The sequence below is a fragment of the Tachypleus tridentatus genome, chromosome 11 (genome assembly GCF_004210375.1).
Source record: "Tachypleus tridentatus isolate NWPU-2018 chromosome 11, ASM421037v1, whole genome shotgun sequence".
NCBI lineage: Eukaryota > Metazoa > Arthropoda > Merostomata > Xiphosura > Limulidae > Tachypleus > Tachypleus tridentatus.
In genome coordinates, this window is record NC_134835.1 from 7615048 (window position 1) to 7628929 (window position 13882).

At 35.2% G+C, this 13882-nt stretch overlaps 1 protein-coding gene across 1 annotated transcript in view; it reads left to right on the plus strand.

The window, feature by feature from the left end:
• The window catches only part of LOC143231289 (uncharacterized), a 265572-nt gene that overhangs the window by 40797 nt on the left and 210893 nt on the right, over positions 1-13882 (plus strand). The window lies entirely within an intron of this gene.

Here is a 13882-nt window from a genome sequence, read left to right on the forward strand (position 1 = left end):
GCTACTCTTTTACCAATGAATAATGGGATTGACCGTAACATAATAACGCCCCCACGGCTGAAAGGGCGAGCATATTTGGCGCGACCGGGATGCGAACCCGCAACTCTCAGGTTACGAGTCGCACGCCTTAACACGCTTGGCCATGCCGGGCCTGTAAAGAGGAATCGAAACCTGTAACTGGTCAAGCTTGACCTTTTAATAGTAAGGACATCATAATGTTTCGTTTAATCCCACTATTCTTTAGTGAAAAAAACAAAAAAACACATAAATGTAGCAGTAAGCTGTGTTAACGAGCAGCCTTCCCTCTAGTCTTCCATTTAAAAAATTAGAAACGCTTATCTCAGATGGTCGTCGAGTAGCTATGTGCGAAATTCATTAAAACAGAATCAACGCGCAGAACATGCAACAGCGTAAAATCTTTTATATTACTCAAACAAGATGAATCGCTTATTGTTCCTGTCACTACTAACAACAAAGTATATCTCTTATTGTTCCTGTCACTGTTAGTACCATAGTATATCTCTGACTGTTCCCGTCATTGTTAACATAAAGGTGTATCTCCTATTCTTCCTGCCACTGTTAACATCTAGGTGTATTTTTTATTGTTCCTGTCACTGTTAACATCTAGGTGTATTTCTTATTGTCCCTGTCACTGTTAACATCAAGGTGTATTTCTTATTGTTCCTGTCACTGTTAACATCAAGGTGTATCTCTTGTTCTTTTTGCCACTCTAAGTACAATAGTGTGCCTCTGATTGTTCCTGTCACTGTTAGTACCATAGTATATCTCTGACTGTTCCCGTCATTGTTAACATAAAGGTGTATCTCCTATTCTTCCTGCCACTATTAACATCTAGGTGTATTTCTTAATGTTCCTGTTACTGCTAACATCAAGGTGTATTTCTTATTGCTCCTGTCACTGTTAACATCAAGGTGTATTTCTTATTGTTCCTGTCACTGTTAAAATCAAGGTGTATTTCTTATTGTTTCCGTCAATGTTAACATCAAGGTGTATTTCTTATTGTTCCTGTCACTGTTAACATCAAGGTGTATTTCTTATTGTTTCCGTCACTGCTAACATCAAGGTGTATTTCTTATTGTTCCCGTCAATGTTAACATCAATGTGTATTTCTTATTGTTCCCGTCAATTTTAACATCAAGGTGTATTTCTTATTGCTCCTGTCATGGTTAACATCAAGGTGTATCGCTGAATGTTCTTGTCACGGTTAACATCAAGGTGTATTTTTTATTGTTCCTGTCACTGTTAACATCAAGGTGTATTTCTTATCGTTCCTGTCACTGCTAACATCAATGTGCATTTCTTATTGTTCCCGTCAATTTTAACATCAAGGTGTATTTCTTATTGTTCCCGTCAATTTTAACATCAAGGTGTATTTCTTATTGTTCCCGTCAATGTTAACATCAAGGTGTATTTCTTATTGCTCCTGTCACTGTTAACATCAAGGTGTATTTCTTATTGTTCCTGTCACTGTTAAAATAAAGGTGTATTTCTTATTGTTCCTGTCACTGTTAACATCAAGGTGTATTTCTTATTGTTCCTGTCACTGCTAACATCAAGGTGTATTTCTTATTGTTCCTGGCACTGCTAACATCAATGTGTATTTCTTATTGTTCCCGTCAATTTTAACATCAAGGTGTATTTCTTATTCTTCCCGTCAATGTTAACATCAAGGTGTATTTCTTATTGTTCCCGTCAATGTTAACATCAATGTGTATTTCTTATTGTTCCCGTCAATTTTAACATCAAGGTGTATTTCTTATTGTTCCCGTCAATGTTAACATCAAGGTGTATTTCTTATTGCTCCTGTCATTGTTAACATCAAGGTGTATCGCTGAATGTTCTTGTCACTGTTAACATCAAGGTGTATTTCTTATTGCTCCTGTCATTGTTAACATCAAGGTGTATCGTTGAATGTTCTTGTCACTGTTAACATCAAGGTGTATTTTTATTGTACCTGTCACTGTTAAAATCAAGGTGTATTTCTTATTGTTCCTATCACTGCTAACATCAAGGTGTATTTCTTATTGTTCCCGTCAATGTTAACATCAATGTGTATTTCTTATTGTTCCCGTCAATTTTAACATCAAGGTGTATTTCTTATTGTTCCCGTCAATGTTAACATCAAGGTGTATTTCTTATTGCTTCTGTCACTGTTAACATCCAGGTGTATTTCTTATTGTTCCTGTCATTGTTAACATCAAGGTGTATTTCTTATTGCACCTGTCATTGTTAACATCAAGGTGTATCGCTGAATGTTCTTGTCACTGTTAACATCAAGGTGTATTTCTTATTGCTCCTGTCACTGTTAACACCAAGGTGTATTTCTTATTGTTCCTGTCAGTGTTAACACCAAGGTGTATTTCTTATTGTTCCTGTCACTGTTAACATCAAGGTGTAGCTCTTATTGCTCCTGTCATTATTAACATCAAGGTGTATCGCTGAATGTTCCTGCCACTGTTAACAACAAGGTGTATTTCTTATTGTTCCTGTCACTGTTAACATCAAGGTGTATTTCTTATTGTTCCTGTCATTGTTAACATCAAGGTGTAGTTCTTATTGCTCCTGTCATTGTTAACATCAAGGTATATCGCTGAATGTTCCTGCCACTATTAACAACAAGGTGTATTTCTTATTGTTCCTGTCACTGTTAACAACAAGGTGTATTTCTTATTGTTCCTGTCATTGTTAACATCAAGGTGTATTTTTTATTGCTCCTGTCATTGTTAACTTCAAGATGTATTTCTTATTGCTCCTGTAACTGTTAACATCAAGGTGTATTTTTTATTGCTCCTGTCATTGTTAACATCAAGGTGTATTTCTTATTGTTCCTGTCATTGTTAACATCAAGGTGTATCGCTGAATGTTCTTGTCACTGTTAACATCAAGGTGTATCTCTGATTGTTTCCGTCATTGTTGTCATCAAGGTGTATCTCTTGTTGTTTTCGCCACTCTAAGTACAATAGTCTGTCTCTGATTGTTCCTGTCACTGTTAGTACCATAGTATATCTCTGACTGTTCCCATCATTATTAACATCAAGGTGTATCTCCTATTCTTCCTGTCACTGTTAACATTAAGGTGTATTTCTTATTGTTCCTGTCACTGTTAAAATCAAGGTGTATTTCTTATTGTTTCCGTCAATGTTAACATCAAGGTGTATTTCTTATTGTTCCTGTCACTGTTAACATCAAGGTGTATTTCTTATTGTTCCTGTCACTGTTAACATCAAGGTGTATTTCTTATTGTTCCTGTCACTGCTAACATCAAGGTGTATTTCTTATAGTTCCCGTCAATGTTAACATCAATGTGTATTTCATATTGTTCCCGTCAATTTTAACATCAAGGTGTATTTCTTATTGTTCCCATCAATGTGTATTTCTTATTGTTCCCGTCAATTTTAACATCAAGGTGTATTTCTTATTGTTCCCGTCAATGTTAACATCAAGGTGTATTTCTTATTGCTCCTGTCACTGTTAACATCAAGGTGTATTTCTTATTGTTCCTGTCACTGCTAACATCAAAGTGTATTTCTTATTGTTCCTGTCACTGTTAACATCAAGGTGTATTTCTTATTGTTCCTGTCACTGCTAACATCAAGGTGTATTTCTTATTGTTCCCGTCAATGTTAACATCAATGTGTATTTCTTATTGTTCCCGTCAATGTTAACATCAAGGTGTATTTCTTATTGTTCCTGTCAATGTTAACATCAAGGTGTATTTCTTATTGATCCTGTCATTGTTAACATCAAGGTGTATCGCTTAATGTTCTTGTCATTGTTATCATCAAGGTGTATTTTTTATTGCTCCTGTCATTGTTAACATCAAGGTGTATTTCTTATTGTTCCTGTCATTGTTAACATCAAGGTGTAACGCTGAATGTTCTTGTCACTGTTAACATCAAGGTGTATTTCTTATTGTTCCTGTCACTGTTAACACCAAGGTGTATTTCTTATTGTTCCTGTCACTGTTAACATCAAGGTGTATTTCTTATTGCTCCTGTCACTGTTAACATCAAGGTGTATTTCTTATTGTTCCTGTCATTGTTAACATCAATTTGTATTTCTTATTGTTCCTGTCATTGTTAACATCAAGGTGTATTTCTTATTGTTCCTGTCATTGTTAACATCAAGGTGTATTTTTTTTTGTTCCTGTCATTGTTAACATCAAGGTGTATTTCTTATTGTTCCTGTCATTGTTAACATCAAGGTGTATCTCCTATTCTTCCTGTCACTGTTAGCATCAAGGTGTATTTCTTATTGTTCCCGTCAGTGTTAACATCAAGGTGTATTTCTTATTGCTCCTGTCATTGTTAACATCAAGGTGTATTTCTTATTGTTCCTGTCACTGTTAACACCAAAGTGTATTTCTTATTGCTCCTGTCATTGTTAACATCAAGGTGTAGCTCTTATTGCTCCTGCCATTGTTAACATCAAGGTGTATCGCTGAATGTTCCTGCCACTGTTAACAACAAGGTGTATTTCTTATTGTTTCTGTCACTGTTAACATCAAGGTGTAGTTCTTATTGCTCCTGTCATTGTTAACATCAAGGTGTATTTCTTATTGCTCCTGTTATTGTTAACATCAAGGTGTATCGCTGAATATTCTTGTCACTGTTAACATTAAGGTGTATCGCTGAATGTTCTTGTAACTGTTAACATCAAGGCGTATTTCTTATTGTTCCTGTCACTGTTAACATCAAGGTGTATTTCTTATTGTTCCTGTCACTGTTAACACCAAGGTGTATTTCTTATTGCTCCTGTCACTGTTAACATCAAGGTGTAGTTCTTATTGCTCCTGTCATTGTCAACATCAAGGTGTATCGCTGAATGTTCTTGTCACTATTAACATCAAGGTCTATTTCTTATTGTTCCTGTCACTGTTAACGTCAAGGTGTATTTCTTATTGCTCCTGTCATTGTTAACGTCAAGGTGTATTTCTTATTGTTCCTGTCATTGTTAACGTCAAGGTGTATTTCTTATTGTTCCTGTCATTGTTAACATCAAGGTGTATCGCTGAATGTTCATGTCACTGTTAACATCAAGGTGTATTTCTTATTGTTCCTGTCACTGTTAACACCAAGGTGTATTTCTTATTGCTCCTGTCATTGTTAACATCAAGGTGTATTTCTTATTGTTCCTGTCATTGTTAACATCAAGGTGTATTTCTTATTGTTCCTGTCATTGTTAACATCAAGGTGTATCGCTGAATGTTCATGTCACTGTTAACGTCAAGGTGTATTTCTTATTGTTCCTGTCACTGTTAACACCAAGGTGTATTTCTTATTGCTCCTGTCACTGTTAACATCAAGGTGTAGTTCTTATTGCTCCTGTCATTGTTAACATCAAGGTGTATTTCTTATTGTTCCTGTCATTGTTAACATCAAGGTGTATTTCTTATTGTTCCCGTCAATGTTAACATCAAGGTGTAGCTCTTATTGCTCCTGTCATTATTAACATCAAGGTGTATCGCTGAATGTTCCTGTCACTGTTAACAACAAGGTGTATTTCTTATTGTTCCTGTCACTGTTAACATCAAGGTGTATTTCTTATTGTTCCTGTCATTGTTAACATCAAGGTGTAGTTCTTATTGCTCCTGTCATTGTTAACATCAAGGTATATCGCTGAATGTTCCTGCCACTATTAACAACAAGGTGTATTTCTTATTGTTCCTGTCACTGTTAACAACAAGGTGTATTTCTTATTGTTCCTGTCACTGTTAACATCTAGGTGTATTTTTTATTGCTCCTGTCATTGTTAACTTCAAGATGTATTTCTTATTGCTCCTGTAACTGTTAACATCAAGGTGTATTTTTTATTGCTCCTGTCATTGTTAACATCAAGGTGTATTTCTTATTGTTCCTGTCATTGTTAACATCAAGGTGTATCGCTGAATGTTCTTGTCACTGTTAACATCAAGGTGTATCTCTGATTGTTTCCGTCATTGTTGACATCAAGGTGTATCTCTTGTTGTTTTCGCCACTCTAAGTACAATAGTCTGTCTCTGATTGTTCCTGTCACTGTTAGTACCATAGTATATCTCTGACTGTTCCCATCATTATTAACATCAAGGTGTATCTCCTATTCTTCCTGTCACTGTTAACATCAAGGTGTATTTCTTATTGTTCCTGTCACTGTTAACATCAAGGTGTATTTCTTATTGTTCCTGTCACTGTTAACATCAAGGTGTATTTCTTATTGTTCCTGTCACTGCTAACATCAAGGTGTATTTCTTATTGTTCCTGTCAATGTTAACATCAATGTGTATTTCTTATTGTTCCCGTCAATTTTAACATCAAGGTGTATTTCTTATTGTTCCCGTCAATGTTAACATCAATGTGTATTTCTTATTGTTCCCGTCAATTTTAACATCAAGGTGTATTTCTTATTGTTCCCGTCAATGTTAACATCAAGGTGTATTTCTTATTGTTCCTGTCACTGTTAACATCAAGGTGTATTTCTTATTGTTCCTGTCACTGCTAACATCAAGGTGTATTTCTTATTGTTCCTGTCACTGTTAACATCAAGGTGTATTTCTTATTGTTCCTGTCAATGTTAACATCAATGTGTATTTCTTATTGTTCCCGTCAATTTTAACATCAAGGTGTATTTCTTATTGTTCCCGTCAATGTTAACATCAAGGTGTATTTCTTATTGTTCCTGTCATTGTTAACATCAAGGTGTATTTCTTATTGATCCTGTCATTGTTAACATCAAGGTGTATCGCTTAATGTTCTTGTCATTGTTATCATCAAGGTGTATTTTTTATTGCTTCTGTCATTGTTAACATCAAGGTGTATTTCTTATTGTTCCTGTCATTGTTAACATCAAGGTGTATCGCTGAATGTTCTTGTCACTGTTAACATCAAGGTGTATTTCTTATTGTTCCTGTCACTGTTAACATCAAGGTGTATTTCTTATTGTTCCTGTCATTGTTAACATCAAGGTGTATTTCTTATTGCTCCTGTCACTGTTAACATCAAGGTGTATTTCTTATTGTTCCTGTCATTGTTAACATCAAGGTGTATTTCTTATTGTTCCTGTCATTGTTAACATCAAGGTGTATTTTTTTTGTTCCTGTCATTGTTAACATCAAGGTGTATTTCTTATTGTTCCTGTCATTGTTAACATCAAGGTGTATTTTTTTTTGTTCCTGTCATTGTTAACATCAAGGTGTATTTCTTATTGTTCCTGTCACTGTTAACATCAAGGTGTATTTCTTATTGTTCCTGTCATTGTTAACATCAAGGTGTATCGCTGAATGTTCTTGTCACTGTTAACATCAAGGTGTATTTCTTATTGTTCCTGTCACTGTTAACATCAAGGTGTATTTCTTATTGTTCCTGTCACTGTTAACATCAAGGTGTATTTCTTATTGCTCCTGTCACTGTTAACATCAAGGTGTAGTTCTTATTGCTCCTGTCATTGTTAACATCAAGGTGTATTTCTTATTGTTCCTGTCATTGTTAACATCAAGGTGTATCGCTGAATGTTCCTGTCACTGTTAACATCAAGGTGTATCTCTGACTGTTCCCATCATTATTAACATCAAGGTGTATCTGTTCCTGTCACTGTTAACATCAAGGTGTATTTCTTATTGTTCCTGTCAGTGTTAACATCAAGGTGTATTTCTTATTGTCCTGTCATTGTTAACATCAAGGTGTATTTCTTATTGTTCCTGTCACTGTTAACACCAAGGTGTATTTCTTATTGCTCCTGTCACTGTTAACATCAAGGTGTAGCTCTTATTGCTCCTCTCATTGTTAACATCAAGGTGTATCGCTGAATGTTCCTGCCACTGTTAACAACAAGGTGTATTTCTTATTGTTTCTGTCACTGTTAACATCAAGGTGTATATCTCTGTTCTTATTGTTCATCAAGGTGTCATTGTTAACATCAAGGTGTATTTCTTATTGCTCCTGTCATTGTTATTGTTAACATCAAGGTGTATCGCTGAATATTCTTGTCACTGTTAACATTAAGGTGTATCGCTGAATGTTCTTGTAACTGTTAACATCAAGGCGTGTATTGTTCCTGTCACTGTTAACATCAAGGTGTATTTCTTATTGTTCCTGTCACTGTTAACAAGGTGTATTTCCAAACGGGTGTATTTCTTATTGTTCCTGTCACTGTTAACATCAAGGTGTAGTTCTTATTGCTCCTGTCATTGTCAACATCAAGGTGTATCGCTGAATGTTCTTGTCACTATTAACATCAAGGTCTATTTCTTATTGTTCCTGTCACTGTTAACGTCAAGGTGTATTTCTTATTGCTCCTGTCATTGTTAACGTCAAGGTGTATTTCTTATTGTTCCTGTCATTGTTAACGTCAAGGTGTATTTCTTATTGTTCCTGTCATTGTTAACATCAAGGTGTATTTCTTATTGTTCCTGTCATTGTTAACATCAAGGTGTATCGCTGAATGTTCATGTCACTGTTAACATCAAGGTGTATCGCTGAATGTTCTTGTAGCTGTTAACATCAAGGTGTATTTCTTATTGTTCCTGTCACTGTTAACATCAAGGTGTATTTCTTATTGTTCCTGTCACTGTTAACACCAAGGTGTATTTCTTATTGCTCCTGTCACTGTTAACATCAAGGTGTAGTTCTTATTGCTCCTGTCATTGTTAACATCAATTTGTATTTCTTATTGTTCCTGTCATTGTTAACATCAAGGTGTATTTTTTTTTGCTCCTGTCATTGTTAACATCAAGGTGTATTTCTTATTGTTCCTGTCACTGTTAACATCAAGGTGTATTTCTTATTGTTCCTGTCATTGTTAACATCAAGGTGTATTTCTTATTGTTCCTGTCATTGTTAACATCAAGGTGTATTTCTTATTGTTCCTGTCATTGTTAACATCAAGGTGTATTTCTTATTGCTCCTGTCATTGTTAACGTCAAGGTATATAGCTGAATGTTCTTGTCACTGTTAACGTCAAGGTGTATTTCTTATTGCTCCTGTCATTGTTAACATCAAGGTGTATTTCTTATTGTTCCTGTCATTGTTAACGTCAAGGTGTATTTCTTATTGTTCCTGTCATTGTTAACGTCAAGGTGTATTTCTTATTGTTCCTGTCATTGTTAACGTCAAGGTGTATAGCTGAATGTTCTTGTCACTGTTAACATCAAGGTGTATTTCTTATTGTTCCTGTCATTGTTAACATCAAGGTGTATTTCTTATTGTTCCTGTCATTGTTAACATCAAGGTGTATTTTTTTTGCTCCTGTCATTGTTAACATCAAGGTGTATTTCTTATTGTTCCTGTCACTGTTAACGTCAAGGTGTATTTCTTATTGCTCCTGTCATTGTTAACATCAAGGTGTATCTCCTATTCTTCCTGTCACTGTTAGCATCAAGGTGTATTTCTTATTGTTCCCGTCAGTGTTAACATCAAGGTGTATTTCTTATTGCGTCTGTCATTGTTAACATCAAGGTGTATTTCTTATTGTTCCTGTCACTGTTAACACCAAGGTGTATTTCTTATTGCTCCTGTCACTGTTAACATCAAGGTGTAGTTCTTATTGCTCCTGCCATTGTTAACATCAAGGTGTATCGCTGAATGTTCCTGCCACTGTTAACAACAAGGTGTATTTCTTATTGTTTCTGTCACTGTTAACATCAAGGTGTAGTTCTTATTGCCACCTGTCATTGTTAACATCAAGGTGTATTCTCTTATTGTTCCTGTTATTGTTAACATCAAGGTGTATCGCTGAATATTCTTGTCACTGTTAACATTAAGGTGTATCGCTGAATGTTCTTGTAACTGTTAACATCAAGGTGTATTTCTTATTGTTCCTGTCACTGTTAACATCAAGGTGTATTTCTTATTGTTCCTGTCACTGTTAACATCAAGGTGTATTTCTTATTGCCCTGTCACTGTTAACATCAAGGTGTATTGTTCTTATTGTTAACATCAAGGTGTCATTGTCCTGTCAACATCAAGGTGTATCGCTGAATGTTCTTGTCACTATTAACATCAAGGTCTATTTCTTATTGTTCCTGTCACTGTTAACGTCAAGGTGTATTTCTTATTGCTCCTGTCATTGTTAACGTCAAGGTGTATTTCTTATTGTTCCTGTCATTGTTAACGTCAAGGTGTATTTCTTATTGTTCCTGTCATTGTTAACATCAAGGTGTATCGCTGAATGTTCATGTCACTGTTAACATCAAGGTGTATTTCTTATTGTTCCTGTCATTGTTAACATCAAGGTGTATTTCTTATTGTTCCTGTCATTGTTAACGTCAAGGTGTATTTCTTATTGTTCCTGTCATTGTTAACGTCAATGTGTATTTCTTATTGTTCCTGTCATTGTTAACATCAAGGTGTATCGCTGAATGTTCATGTCACTGTTAACATCAAGGTGTATTTCTTATTGTTCCTGTCACTGTTAACACCAAGGTGTATTTCTTATTGCTCCTGTCACTGTTAACATCAAGGTGTAGTTCTTATTGCTCCTGTCATTGTTAACATCAATTTGTATTTCTTATTGTTCCTGTCATTGTTAACATCAAGGTGTATTTCTTATTGTTCCCGTCAATGTTAACATCAAGGTGTAGCTCTTATTGCTCCTGTCATTATTAACATCAAGGTGTATCGCTGAATGTTCCTGCCACTGTTAACAACAAGGTGTATTTCTTATTGTTCCGGTCACTGTTAACATCAAGGTGTATTTCTTATTGTTCCTGTCATTGTTAACATCAAGGTGTATTTCTTATTGCTCCTGTCATTGTTAACATCAAGGTATATCGCTGAATGTTCCTGCCACTGTTAACAACAAGGTGTATTTCTTATTGTTCCTGTCACTGTTAACATCAAGGTGTATTTCTTATTGTTCCTGTCACTGTTAACATCAAGGTGTATTTTTATTGCTCCTGTCATTGTTAACTTCAAGATGTATTTCTTATTGCTCCTGTAACTGTTAACATCAAGGTGTATTTTTTATTGCTCCTGTCATTGTTAACATCAAGGTGTATTTCTTATTGTTCCTGTCATTGTTAACATCAAGGTGTATCGCTGAATGTTCTTGTCACTGTTAACATCAAGGTGTATTTCTTATTGTTTCTGTCACTGTTAACATCAAGGTGTATCTCTTGTTGTTTTCGCCACTCTAAGTACAATAGTCTGTCTCTGATTGTTCCTGTCACTGTTAGTACCATAGTATATCTCTGACTGTTCCCATCATTATTAACATCAAGGTGTATCTCCTATTCTTCCTGTCACTGTTAACATTAAGGTGTATTTCTTATTGTTCCTGTCACTGTTAAAATCAAGGTGTATTTCTTATTGTTTCCGTCAATGTTAACATCAAGGTGTATTTCTTATTGTTCCTGTCACTGCTAACATCAAGGTGTATTTCTTATTGTTCCTGTCACTGTTAACATCAAGGTGTATTTCTTATTGTTCCTGTCACTGCTAACATCAAGGTGTATTTCTTATAGTTCCCGTCAATGTTAACATCAATGTGTATTTCTTATTGTTCCCGTCAATTTTAACATCAAGGTGTATTTCTTATTGTTCCCGTCAATGTTAACATCAATGTGTATGTCTTATTGTTCCCGTCAATTTTAACATCAAGGTTATTTCTTATTGTTCCCGTCAATGTTAACATCAAGGTGTATTTCTTATTGTTCCTGTCACTGTTAACATCAAGGTGTATTTCTTATTGTTCCTGTCACTGCTAACATCAAGGTGTATTTCTTATTGTTCCTGTCACTGCTAACATCAAGGTGTATTTCTTATTGTTCCCGTCAATGTTAACATCAAGTGTATTTCTTATTGTTCCCGTCATTTTTAACATCAAGGTGTATTTCTTATTGTTCCTGTCAATGTTAACATCAAGGTGTATTTCTTATTGTTCCTGTCATTGTTAACATCAAGGTGTATTGTTCTGTATTGTTCCTGTCATTGTTAACATCAAGGTGTATCGCTTAATGTTCTTGTCATTGTTATCATCAAGGTGTATTTTTTATTGCTCCTGTCATTGTTAACATCAAGGTGTATTTCTTATTGTTCCTGTCATTGTTAACATCAAGGTGTATCGCTGAATGTTCTTGTCACTGTTAACATCAAGGTGTATTTCTTATTGTTCCTGTCACTGTTAACACCAAGGTGTATTTCTTATTGTTCCTGTCATTGTTAACACCAAGGTGTATTTCCTATTGCTCCTGTCACTGTTAACATCAAGGTGTAGTTCTTATTGCTCCTGTCATTGTTAACATCAATTTGTATTTCTTATTGTTCCTGTCATTGTTAACATCAAGGTGTATTTTTTTTGCTCCTGTCATTGTTAACATCAAGGTGTATTTCTTATTGTTCCTGTCATTGTTAACATCAAGGTGTATTTTTTTTTGTTCCTGTCATTGTTAACATCAAGGTGTATTTCTTATTGTTCCTGTCACTGTTAACATCAAGGTGTATTTCTTATTGTTCCTGTCATTGTTAACATCAAGGTGTAACGCTGAATGTTCTTGTCACTGTTAACATCAAGGTGTATTTCTTATTGTTCCTGTCACTGTTAACACCAAGGTGTATTTCTTATTGTTCCTGTCACTGTTAACACCAAGGTGTATTTCTTATTGCTCCTGTCACTGTTAACATCAAGGTGTAGTTCTTATTGCTCCTGTCATTGTTAACATCAATTTGTATTTCTTATTGTTCCTGTCATTGTTAACATCAAGGTGTATCGCTGAATGTTCCTGTCACTGTTAACATCAAGGTGTATCTCTGATTGTTTCCGTCATTGTTGACATCAAGGTGTATCTCTTGTTGTTTTCGCCACTCTAAGTACAATAGTCTGTCTCTGATTGTTCCTGTCACTGTTAGTACCATAGTATATCTCTGACTGTTCCCATCATTATTAACATCAAGGTGTATCTCCTATTCTTCCTGTCACTGTTAGCATCAAGGTGTATTTCTTATTGTTCCCGTCAGTGTTAACATCAAGGTGTATTTCTTATTGTTCCTGTCATTGTTAACATCAAGGTGTATTTCTTATTGTTCCTGTTATTGTTAACATTAAGGTGTATTTCTGATTCTTGTCACTGTTAACACTGTTAACATCAAGGTGTATTTCTTATTGTTCCTGTCATTGTTAACATCAAGGTGTATCGCTTAATGTTCCTGTCACTGTTAACATCAAGGTGTATTTCTTATTGTTCCTGTCAGTGTTAACATCAAGGTGTATTTCTTATTGCTCCTGTCATTGTTAACATCAAGGTGTATTTCTTATTGCTCCTGTTATTGTTAACATCAAGGTGTATCGCTGAATGTTCTTGTCACTGTTAACATCAAGGTGTATCGCTGAATGTTCTTGTAACTGTTAACATCAAGGCGTATTTCTTATTGTTCCTGTCACTGTTAACACCAAGGTGTATTTCTTATTGTTCCTGTCACTGTTAACATCAAGGCGTATTTCTTATTGTTCCTGTCACTGTTAACATCAAGGTGTAGTTCTTATTGCTCCTGTCATTGTCAACATCAAGGTGTATCGCTGAATGTTCTTGTCACTATTAACATCAAGGTGTATTTCTTATTGTTCCTGTCATTGTTAACATCAAGGTGTATTTCTTATTGTTCCTGTCATTGTTAACGTCAAGGTGTATTTCTTATTGTTCCTGTCATTGTTAACGTCAAGGTGTATTTCTTATTGTTCCTGTCATTGTTAACGTCAATGTGTATTTCTTATTGTTCCTGTCATTGTTAACATCAAGGTGTATCGCTGAATGTTCTTGTCACTGTTAACATCAAGGTGTATCGCTGAATGTTCTTGTAACTGTTAACATCAAGGTGTATTTCTTATTGTTCCTGTCATTGTTAACATCAAGGTGTATCGCTGAATGTTCCTGTCACTGTTAACATCAAGGTGT